At 42.3% G+C, this 8,510-nt stretch overlaps 1 pseudogene; it reads right to left on the bottom strand.

Annotated features, from left to right (window-relative positions):
* Positions 1-453: 453 nt before the first annotated feature.
* Positions 454-4,197, bottom strand: LOC116155661 (eukaryotic translation initiation factor 2A-like; annotated as a pseudogene).
* Between the last annotated feature and the right edge of the window lie 4,313 nt (positions 4,198-8,510).

The raw sequence follows: 8,510 nt of genomic DNA, 5'->3' as shown, positions 1-8,510 counted from the left end.
CGAGTAACAAAAATATTTGACTTTCAGTCTCGAGCTTAGCTAAGAAATTCACATCTCTTTTTTTATAACATGTATTGAGAGACAGGAAAAACCAATTTAGTGAACAATATTAACTAATTTCACATATATGCTGAAGCTTGGATAAATGGTTGAGTTATAGATGAACAGTAAGTGTGGGTATGTGGTGGCCAGGTGACATTCAGGGGGCTCCCTGGGGTTTATCACATAGGATGTGTTTCCACTGATTTACGCTAACAACTTGCCCTCTGTGAATCTTCAATGTAACCAGTTCCAAATCTTCCAGCTCCTGCAGAAGGGTGGTTTTTTTTTTTTTTTTTTTTAAAGTTTTCTTTTCAAGTCATTGTTTTTCTAGCCGTGTTTCAGTGGCTGCTTGTTCTTTCAAGGTTCAGTTGCTTTCCGCTTTTATTTAGGACCTTGAATATTTCATTGGTCTCACGGCCTCCAGATGTTGACTGAGACACAGTGTTCTGTCCATGGTGTGATCCGTGGGGCAGGGGTAGATGCCAGATCTTGGTTCTTGTCACTTCCTGCTTCCTGCTCTGCAGTTTTCTTAGCCTCATATTTCCTTTGATTTTTTTTTTAAGGGCCTCTCTTGACAATGGCTTATCATTTCCTGGTTGTGATTTCTTATTCTGGCATGGTTTCTTCTCAGGCTACTTGGAACTGATGATTAGTTTATTTCTTAAAGCTAGGAATCTATCAGCCATCGCAAATTTATGTTCCTAATTGGGTACTTTGCTTGAAACTGCTTGGTAAGCTATTGTTTTTGCTGGAAATAGTCCATCCAAAAATGGTTGCCAGGATAGGGCTGGCATGATACCAAAATTTGTACCCATTATAAACACGCAACTGGGGAGTATACATGGCTATTAAAATGTGCTCTCCATCTGGGCACCAAACAAAAGATGTAGGATCAGAGGCTTAGAAAGAGGGTTGCATTTTTTAACATCCCATGATTGCCTTTGTCCCTCAGATTTTAAAATCTAGCTAGCATTACTATATGGCCATGAAGACTAAATAAGCTGCATTAATGCACCAGGTCCAGAACACAAGATCCTATTTCGAGTTGGAATGCACACATCCATACATAGCATAAGGCTCAGTAGATCCAGAATTCCAAATTACATCACAAGTGCTTTGTGACTGAGCAGATTAAAGAACTTTCTCCATTTGTTGCAAGGTAACAAACACAGCATTTGCTCCCTGTAGTGGGAAGTTCCTCTCTCGTCAAATTTGTTCAAGCCATTACAACACAGCAGTGGCTTTTTAATTCCATAGCATCATAACCTTATCAACTTTGAAGGAATGACTATTGGCTTAACCTGCATAAGATCCCTCAAAGTTGGGGGTCCAGATATAACCTCACAAATACAGGTGCACCTTTACTACCTGGAGCATTAGACAGTCCCCAGGTGTGACTGGAGTCCAAGTGATGACTCATAATAAATTTTTTTGGAAATGAAAATTGCTTGTAATTTTATTAAGATTAGTTTCAAAGAAGTGAAATTCATGGTTTACATTTCAGGCACAAAGAGTCTCATTCTCTGAGGAGGATGGATACCAACTTTGCATTTTTTCTGAATGAAAGACTCCAAGCATGTCCCAATTTTCACATGATAGAGTTGCAGGTTGGGTCTCCTGGGGGCACAAGTATGGGAGATGGGAGAGTATAAGGCTTTTATGTTGCCAGAACTTTTTTTTTTTTTTTTTTTGGTGATAAATCAAACTGCCTTTGGAGGTCAAAAGAGTGTAGTAATCCTGTGGTATTGACATTGGTAATATTTATTGTTTTTTTCCCCTTGTCTCAGCAAACAAAGTCCTACCCTTATTAAAGGTGTATGATTTGCAATTTTCTCTGAGATCCCCTTGTAAACACTGTGCTTTGTGTAAAATATGATGGTCTATTCACCACAGAGAGTCCTTCAGAAACTTGGATGGGTTCATATACTAACTGCAGGGCTCTGGAGACATCACCACCTCTGAAGCCATACCTTATTCTGCGGGGAGAGGCATGGGCAACACCATCTCCTGGAAAACAGCTACATTCATTTTCAATGCCCCTTAATGTCATAAGTCATCCTATTGCTGCTGGGTCTGTGATCAAACTTGGAAGAAGTCAGTGTGTGGGTCCTTCTCTTACTGCAGAGTACTAAGGGAAAATACATGGTTCTTCAAGGAGTACAGACTTTGCGCCTCCAGTTTCCCTTTGGCCGTACTCATAAGTCCAGGGTGAATCTCTGAAAATCAAGATCTTACAGCCCCATTCCATACTCTTTGTCACTGCTTTATTGACAGATGGCTACAGAAAGTACCACTGGTCTTTAGTGGGAGTCTGAATGAACTAGACTGGGAGTAAGGAAGTAAGCTTTGTGCACCAATGAACAACAGCTCCTCCAATGTGTACTCACATCACATTCACACCCACCCACAGAGGATGTCTGGCACCATAACTTAACATTTCAGCTCCTTCAAGGCAAGGACTGACAACCCTCCTTCCCCACCTTCCAGCCTGAGCCTTCCCCTGTCATCCTTATCTTAGGAAGGGTCATTGCCATCTATTATTTGATCAATAAAAACACCTAAGAATTTGGCTCCATGGTCTTCTTTCAACTCTCTTTCCACAAAGAATCCATGGTCGGATCCAAATACACCCCACGCTCCTCCATGGAAAAGCACCACCTTCTCTCCCCTTCTCCTCCGAGCTGCCCCTGTTTTCCCTCCTCCAACCACTCACTGTACAACAGCAGAGTGACCTTGCCAACGTGAGTCCAGTCCCATTTCTCCACTGTTTAAAGCTCGATCACACTGCCCATCACCCCTACAGTAGACCCACACACCTGCCACTCCCTTGCTTTCCAGCCTCATGCAAGCATCATTCTTCCTTGCTTGGTACCCAGCCAGCTCCCTTCATTACTGTGAACACACTGTGACCTTTCCCACATCTGTTTGTACTGTTCCCTAGGCTTGAAATGCTCATCTTGGCTCTTTATGTGACTACTTCCCTCTCAGCCATCAGATTTTAGAGGCAATGCCATCCTTTCCAAAGTAGACTCTCCCAGTTACTATCCTCTCACTGCCCTGTTACTTCCCCGTTGGTCATTATCTTGCTTAGTTGTGTGTTCACTTCTCCATTGCCTGTCTTCCCCAACGGAATGCAGGCTGCGTGAAGGAAGGAAGCTTGTTAGTCTTACTCACCTCTGATCCCCAGCCTGTAACACAGAGCCTGGCACATAGTAAGTGCTCAATGCGTATTTGTCAAATGAATGAATTGTCTGTTCCCTTGCCCTCAGTGTCCAACATGCTTGGAAAATAGCTATTGATTGAACAATAAATATATAAGTGAATTGATAAATATGTATGTATTTTGATTGTTCATCCTACTGCAAATGCCCTCCAAGCATGGTGAAGCAGCACCTGGGCACAAGAACGCCTGTTCCCACCCTTCCTCCTGGTTCTGCTCCCGTGGCAGCACTGTTTATAAGCGGGTTCCCTTTGATTATCTCCAGGACAAGAATGAATCATGTGTAGGTAGAAGACATCATGACTGTGGAATCCTGAACTCTCTCTTAGCTTGATGTTTTATTTGTTTCTGGAAACAAGAGCCTGTGGATGGGGACCCTGAATGAGAGAAAGTTCTGATTTTCCTTGTATATGGTGTAGATGAAAATGAAAGTGAATCCCTGACCTGGTCATACCTCTGACTAGGTTTTCTACTCCTGTGCATTTTCTCCAGTTGGGGAATTCTGTGAATTAGTGGGTCTCAGGGAGAGCCAGAGTGTGAGGCCAGAGCTGCCTGGAAGCTTGTCAAGTGAACCACCAGGGGAGGTAAGTGGCGATGGGAATGGTCCCCAGATGAAGTAAGGGGATGTGCCACTTAGCCACCAAGATCTGCCTCCAGATTTTCCTCTTGTCTTCCCTTCCAGGGACTTGGTCTCTAGCCCTGACCATCCTCACCTTCCTTTGGAGAAGGCTCCTCCTAAGACTCATGGTAAAGTAAGACATGTCCCTCCAGATCTGACTCCCACCCCACAGGTCCCAGAGACCAGCCTGGATGAGAAACAAGAATGCCCTCCTGACTTTCCAGAGCTCCCCCTCCTCACAGCTGGGCACTGGGGCCTGTCCATGGAAGGAGCCATCTGGGCACACCAGGAAGGGTGGCTGTTCATAATCCTGCATCCGAGTATTCTGTCCAGTTAGTGAAGCTGGGCTCCTCCATGGGAACCCTCACGTGTCTGTCCTCCCAGGCGCCTCACTCTGAGGGAGACCTGCTCTCTCCACCAAGGGTCAGACTCCTGGTTTGTGTCCTGAAGCTGCTTTGCGTGTTCATACTTCTGGCTCCTTTGGTGTAACTCACTGCTGGTGAAAACTTGGCACACTTCACATCTCTGTCTGAGTAACTGCTTTGTTTTAAATTTTGGGACATCTGAAAAATCAAGTGTTAAAATGCGTGTGTGTGTGTGTGTGTGTGTGTGTGTGTGTTTGAAAGAGCATATGGGAAAATCCCTTTCCCTTGGCTATTTATAACTCTTCTGAGGCACTAAAAGCACAATGGCCATAACTCTCATCCATCCAAAAAAGTGCCCAGCGCAGCACTTTCTTATTTTATACTTCCTTGCTCTTAAGTGCTCACTGTTTGGATTTCTGATCTGATAACTTTATTTAAAAATTGAGTTTTACTGATGAGTCACAGAGATGAAATATACAGTGTGGAGAATATAGTTAATAATAATGTAATATCTTTGTATGATGATGAAGGTGATCAAAAGGTACAAACTTCCAGTTACAAGGTAAATATAGGAATGTGATGTACAACATGATTAATGTAATTAACACTGCTATATGTTATATATGAAAGTTGTTAAGAGAGCAAATCCTGGGTTTTCATTACAAGGAAAAAAATTTTTTTCTTTTCCCTTTGTTTTGTATCTACATGAGATGATAGATGTTCACTAAATGTATTGTGGTAATCATTTCATGATGTACGTAATTCAAATCATTATACCTTAAATCTATAAATCTATATGGTGCTGTATGTCAATTATATTTCAATAAAACTGAAATAAAATGTTTTTAAAATTTAAAAATTAAAAAAATTAAAAAAATTGAGTTTTACTTAGATTTCACACTCATTTGAGCTCTTCCTCTGGCCAAGGACTGTGACCTCTGTGGCTGCTTCTCCCGCTCTGTAAAGCTGGACCAGAATAGCGCCTGGTCCCCGTGGTGCTGCAGGGTCTGGTCAGAGACATCTATCATCATGTCACAAGGGCCACTCCAGAAGACCCTAACATCACAGAAGATATGTCACGTGGTTCGTGCAGGGTCCTGCACTGTCTGACACCTGGCTGTCCCTTGCACTTCACCCTCTGCCACTCAGCAGAAGCCTGGTACCCACAAGGTGCTCTGTAAATGTTTATCGAATGACATTCCCAGTCTCCTCTGCTCTTTCTGTTGCCCACATTCTTTTTTTTTTTTTATTGAAGTATAGTCAGTTTACAGTGTTGTGCCAAATTCTGGTGTACAGCATAATGTTTAAGTCATTCATATATATATATATTTGTTTTCACATTCTTTTTCATTATATGTTACTACAAGGTATTGACTGTGGTTCCCTGTGCTCTACAGTATAAACTTGTTGTTTATCTATTTTATAGATAGTAGTTAGTATCTACAAATCCACATGCTTAAGATTCTCTGGCTACATCATGTTCTTTCATGAGTTTGAGTCTTTGAACAAGCTCTTCTGTCTTCCCATGTTGCTTTAAGAATCCACATTTTCCAGTTTCACAATCATAATGTAACAGGGAAGAACAAGTCTGACTCCATATTGGATGTTTCTTTTACATTCACCTTTGTATTCTATTGCTTTTGCTGCAAGTTAATCACTAAAAGGATGTTGCCTGTATGCTTAAGTTATACATAATGGCCCATCTCTGGGAACCCTACCTCCCAGGTAATGGACTTTAAGCTAAAATACCTTTGTTTAGCTCACGGGAAACATCCTGACCAGGCCCACCTGTGAATGCCTTCAGGAAGGAAGAAATTAAAACATCCCCTCTGGAGGCTGACTGGAAACAGGAAATGTTTGACTTTACTCCCTCCCCTTTCAGTATAAAAGAAGCCTGCATTCTAACTCAGGCAAGATAGTTCTTTGGGACACTAGTCCACCATCTTCTTGGACTGCTGACTTTCTGAATAAAGTCGCTATTCCTTGCCCTAACAACTTGTCTCTCAATTTATTGGCCTGTCATGCAGCAAGCAGCAGGAGCTTGGATTCGGTAACAGTAAGTTAGGCCCATGTGTTTATCTTTGAAATGAAGAAATTGGAAAGAGTCTGCAAAGCAGTTGGAAGACTGAAAATGATGCCATAAATAGTCCCAAGACAGCAAGGAAATTTTGGATAGGAGACTGATGGCATTGGAGCCAGTGATCTCCAGATTTCCAGAATTCAGCACTGAGAGGGAAGGGATGGGTTTCCCCAGAGAGCCCGTAAACCACCCAGCTTAGAGCAGCAAGGCTGGAAGTGCTGGGGACCATGCAGAAAACAGGGTCAGAGGGAAGGACTTTGGGGACTCTGCTAATGGCTTGCTGAGCTTCCCTTTTGTTCAGCCTGTGTGTGGAGGAGGAGGATGTGTCTGCAGGCTTTGAGTCCCAGTGGGCAGGGGCACAGGGAATCTTGGCTGACTCTGGTGTGTACCATAAACCAGGAAACACCAACCCTATGACTTGGCCCTGCAGGGAACCCCTAATTCTCCCAGGAGATGAGGAAGATTGGGTTAATCTATACCTATGCAGAAGGGAAGATGTTTAAAATCTACTAAGTGAAAAAAACAAGTCACAAAAATTATTCACATATAGTGCACATGCACACATAATCATGCACACTCCTTGAAGAATAGTCACCTCCACATGAACACAGGAGTCAGTAAGTGGACATTCTCTTACAGGTGCTGTCTTATTTCTTGTCCTGTGTGGTGGTCCTCTGATTACTGAGGAGCTGGCTGATTGTGACTCACCTGGTGGGTTTATGCTCCAGGAAGCTAATCCCCAGTCCTCTGCCAGCACATTCCACATCTCTGTTCCCCATCCAGGGTGGTTCCATTCCTGCCCTGCAGCCTATCTGCTTCCTAGGATGTCTATGGTTTCTCAAAAGAATCAACAGATTCTTTGTAGGATATTTTCATTTCATTGAACTTGGTTTGTTGGAAAAACATTTGACTGACAATTGAATTTTAAGTGAAGTATTACTTGTGTCAGTGAAGGCTTCTTAGGGTTTTTTTCCTACTTCTTTAAGGGCCTGCAGAACGACAAGATTTTGGATTTTCTATTTAAAGTTAAAAAGGACCCAATCTCAACCACCACATCCCTGGCCTCTTTCTTCCAGCCTCTGAATGACCTCTGCCCTGTACTAGTACAGGGGTTGGGATGACAGTCTTGCCTGCTGGTTCTGGGTCACAGGGGATACCAGGCTCTGAGGACTGAGTCACAGGTTCCAAGAATACCCCTAGGGAGACTGGCACCCAACCAATCATTTGTCTGACTTGGCTGCAGCCCCAGGCTGCCTTCGAGGTATTTAGAGTACAGCATGGATGCCTCTGACATGGCCCCAGATATGAGAAAAAAAATACATAATTTCTCAGGGACAATTCTCAGGGGCAAGTTCAGTGACGCTCAAGTGGTGCCAACAGAAAAGTGTGCTCACCTCTCCCTAGAGCATCCTCCACTCCCAAGAGCCCATGGGACAACTGCTGGCATCACTTCCCGGGAACTACTGCTCAGAGGACACAGGGACAACCAGAAAGTTATCCTGCTCCTGTTTTCTATAAAGGGGTAGGCATCACCTGAATTCACACCATCCCAAGACGATCACCACTAATAGTCTTGACCATATAAGTGGTCAAAATTCATCCTCACAGCCACTCTGTGAAGTATTCTTATTTTTATCTTAAGTAAAAAAAAGAGCAAATTGAAATGAAGAGAGTTTAATGACTTGTCCAGGCCACAAAACTGCTAAGTGATGGAGCTGGGATTTAAAGCTAGGTAGAGTTATTTCATTTTTTTAAAATCGAAGTTATAGTCAGTTACAATGTGTCAATTTCTGGTGTACAGCATAATGTTTTAGTCATACATATATACATATATATATATTTTCATATTCTTTTTCATTATAGGTTATTATAAGATATAGAATATGGTTATCTGTGCTATAAAGGAGAAATTTGTTTTTTTTTAATCTATTTTGTGTATAGTAGTTAGTACTTGCACATGTTGAACTCCCAATTTATCCCTTCCCACCCCCTTCCCCTTGGTAAACGTAAGTTTATTTACTATGTGAGTCTGTTCTGTTTTGTAGATGAGTTCATTAGTCTCTTCTTTTTTCTTTCTTTCTTTCTTTCTTTTTTTCTTTTTAGATTCCATATATGAGTGATATCATATGGTATTTTTCTTTCTCTTTCTGGCTTAGTTCACCTAAAATGATGATCTCCAGGTTC

The sequence above is a fragment of the Camelus dromedarius genome, chromosome 8 (genome assembly GCF_036321535.1).
Source record: "Camelus dromedarius isolate mCamDro1 chromosome 8, mCamDro1.pat, whole genome shotgun sequence".
Taxonomy (NCBI): Eukaryota; Metazoa; Chordata; class Mammalia; order Artiodactyla; family Camelidae; genus Camelus; species Camelus dromedarius.
Note: the sequence above shows the minus strand (reverse complement) of the source record. Positions and strands in the feature narration are given on the sequence as shown.